Genomic DNA, 3,756 nt, shown 5'->3' on the forward strand with positions numbered 1-3,756 from the left:
AAACTGTGTCACTGATACTGGGGTGAGATGGTATCTAAAGTGGTTTTGATTTGCGTCTCTCTTATTACCAGTGATTTTGAGCATTTCTTCATGTGTTTGTTGGCCATCCGAATATCTTCTTCTGTGAAGAGACCATAGTTTTAAACAAGTTTCTTTTAAAAAATGATTCAGAAGTATATGAAATGAAAAGTTCCTGAAGACTTCTTCTAAGAAATTAAATGCCTGTTAAGTGTATATTTTTTCAGAGATAGTTCATGTATGTACATTTGTATTTATGTGTGTATGAGCTCTAGTGGCCTAGTGGCAAGAGACTGCATTGCAATCCCAAAGGTTTGCAGTTCAAGGCCACCAGCTGCTCTGCAGAAGGATGGGCAATCTCCTCCCATTCGATTAAGTGCCTCTGAAAACTTGCTGGCCCGGTCAGCTATGGGTGGGTTCTGATTCGATGGTACGTGTACACACACACACACACACACACACACACACACACACACACATTTGATAAAAGATACAAAAACGTTTTAAATATATAAATTGGATCCTGCACTGGAAGTTTCAATTTTAGGAAAATGTCTAATGCTTTTAGTTTGACCACCAAGCTCCTGCATGACCTGTGTAACGTTGTCCTGCACTACTCTCCTTTTCATGTGTAACATTCTAGATTTATTTCAGATTCTTAGACATTTAGACTTATTACCTCAGCTTATGCATGCTAATTAATCTGTGCCTGGGATAGAATAACTTACTCACTGAAATGAAAATTGATTGCTTCCTCAACACATCTTTTCAATCACTTGCTAACATGTGAGAACTAGACAATTAATAAAGATCACAGAAGTAGAATTGATGCCTTTGAGGTCTGATGTTGGAGAAGAATACTGAATATCCTATGGTCTACCAATAGCACACACAAATGTCTTAGAGAAGGTACAGTCAGAGTATTTCTTGGAGGCAAAGGTGATACAACTTTGTCTCCTATACTTTGGGCATGTTGTTAGGAGAGGTTATTCCTAGGACAGCAACATCATATTTGGAAAGGTGGAGGTTTGGCAAAGTAGAGGAAGACCTTCAACCAGATGGATTGGTGCAGTGATTGCAGCAGTGATCTCAGGTTTGTCTGAGATTGTGAGGATGGTGCAGGATAGGATAAGGTTCAAATCTATTGTCCATTGGGTTGCTATGATTCATACTGGACTTGATGGCACCTAACAACAACTACAGTCTTAACATTTTTCATCTATGTCAACTGTCACATAATTTATGCTATATGGAACCATTTGAAGATCCAAGAGTGTAATGGTGCAAGTGACAAAGACCTCATTTAACAAGAAAGCATCCACTGACTAGAACGATCAATGTAGGATGGACTAATGGGTAAGAAATTGTACTACCAGCCCCAAAGGAGGTGGTTCAGTCTACCAGCTGCTCGGAGGAAGAAAGCTGGCCAATTTTCCTTCACAGAGCTGCTGGTGGATTCTAATTGCATTTGAGTTTGGAGTACAATTCCCAGTTTCACCAGTACAACTCTGGGCAAAGGGAGCAGAGCTACTTGTTACTCTTACAGCTGTACCTCAATTTCTCCAGACTGCAAAATGAAATTACTCTTAACTGTCCTCCAGGGAGTGGAAGCAATGTCCTTCTGAATGATTAGACATATGAAGAATTGATCAAATGTTAGATTTTTAATTTTTTCTGTTTGCCTTGCACTCCCATGTAATCCCATGATTTTGAAAAGCTATTGTTCTTCAAAATAGAAAATGAATCCGAAAGCGTATTTATGTTGATTTATTGTTGGTTGTTTTCTGGACTATAAATAGCCCTGGATGTGCCACTCACTGGGAAAGGACAGTGCTTTTCATAATGGACAAGATAGCTTTGTTTCATTTTAAAAACCTGCTTGTGGTCAAGCCAGTCATGGGATTCCTTAAACACAGTAGAAAGGCTGCTATTGTCATTTGCATATTAATGGGCAGACTTCTCTCTGCTTCTCCATAAAGGCAGCACTGCCATTTCCTTAGCTTGGTGACAGAACAGAGGAGTTGACTTGTGAAATGCACTTTAGGGTCACGGTGAGCCGGCGCTGACTTGACAGCACGCAGTAACATCTTTTTCACACACTAAGCAGAGGTCACAGCTACTGAGGCACTTAGACAACTTATTTATTGTGTGTGTATTTGTTTGGATTATTTTTTTCTTTTCTTTTTTAATAAAATTCTTCCTTTTAATTATGATTTTAATTAAAGTTTGCAGAAAAGTTTGATTTTCATTCTTTCATTGTTGCACATTTACCCCACCCTTTTCCTCCACCATTCACTTTTTTATTCCATAATTTATTTTCTATATAAAATAGGAGTAAATACACAAGCAATAGGAGTAAATACATAAGATCTTATGAATTAATAAAACAAAAAAAGAGGAAAAACAGAAGCAATAAATGAAGACCATACCACCCATAATACATCAGCCACATGGTCAGAAACCCCATTTCTGAGGAATAGTTGCTGGTGTCATGGAGTTTTATTGCATTCAACAGGGGAAAGATAAATGATTAGAATGAAAATGATGCATCAGGCCCCAGATGGGAACATATTATAGGGGCTCTAATCCCTAATTGGGAATTCCTCATTTCCTCCTTTGGAGTGGAAGATGAGAGAAGTGAGGGCTTCTCTCCTTAACGACTTCTTGTAAGACAGTTCAGCCAGATACAAAGCATAGTAGCTTTGTATCTCCCCGGGTCTGGTGCCCATCTTTGTTTTGAAACCTCAAGAGAAATGGAAGATAGCAAGAGGGATGAAAGACAGCAGGAATGGCTGCCTTCACCTCAAAGACATTGGGGAGGGAAGACAGCCTAGCTTATCTCATCTCATTGGGGTCCTCTATATTTTCAGAATGTCATGTATCAACTCCGGGGAGGGGCGGTGTCAGGCGTGTGTGTGTGTGTGTGTGTGTGTGTGTGTATGTAGGCTGAGTTATGGCTCTGACTCCTTTCTGGGGGTGGAGAGTGAAGATGACAAAGAAGGCCATCTGTCCCCTGGGAGGCACAATGCCATTGAAGACAAGACAAAAAAGAACAGAAGGATGACAACGCAAACTGAGAAAAGGGTTTGAGAGAGATGGGGGAGGTAAATGTGCCAGGTACACACCTCCAGGGGGTAGAGGAGGTTCCCATAGTCATGACTCCATCCTCTTGAAAGGACGAGGATTGACTCAGGTGGGGAAATCCTTTCTGTGCCATGATCACGTGACGGGAGGCTAGCCCGAGAGCCCTGGGCAGGGCGTGGTAAGGGACCCCCCCCCCCCCCCCAGCCCCATTCACTTATTAAAAAAAAATCTTCATTCATTGTTGCACAATTACCTCCCTTCTCCCCCTCGCTCTAGTCCTCTTTACAATGTACCTCTTATTCTGGGCTGTTGTCATACGTAGAATACCAACCTAATCACATATTCTTTTTACATAGTTCTTTCCTTCTTCTGTTCTAATGCACTGTTCATTATCTATCCACTTTTACCCTATTCTCCTCCCAACTCTTATCAGTCCTGTTTTATAATGGTGGTGCAATGCAGTCTTTGTCACCCTGTGTCTGAGATATTTCACTCTGCATTATGTCCTCCACGGACAACCATGTTATGTAATATTTTATGAGTTTGTCATTTTCAGTGCTGCATAGTATTCCAGCATGTGAATATACCAAAGCTTATCTAGTCATCTGTTTGTTGATGGGCACTTGGAGTGTTTCCAACTCTTTGCTATTGTGA

Source organism: Elephantulus edwardii, unplaced genomic scaffold, assembly GCF_000299155.1.
Source record: "Elephantulus edwardii isolate Elephantulus edwardi_28Jun2011 unplaced genomic scaffold, EleEdw1.0 scaffold00231, whole genome shotgun sequence".
NCBI lineage: Eukaryota > Metazoa > Chordata > Mammalia > Macroscelidea > Macroscelididae > Elephantulus > Elephantulus edwardii.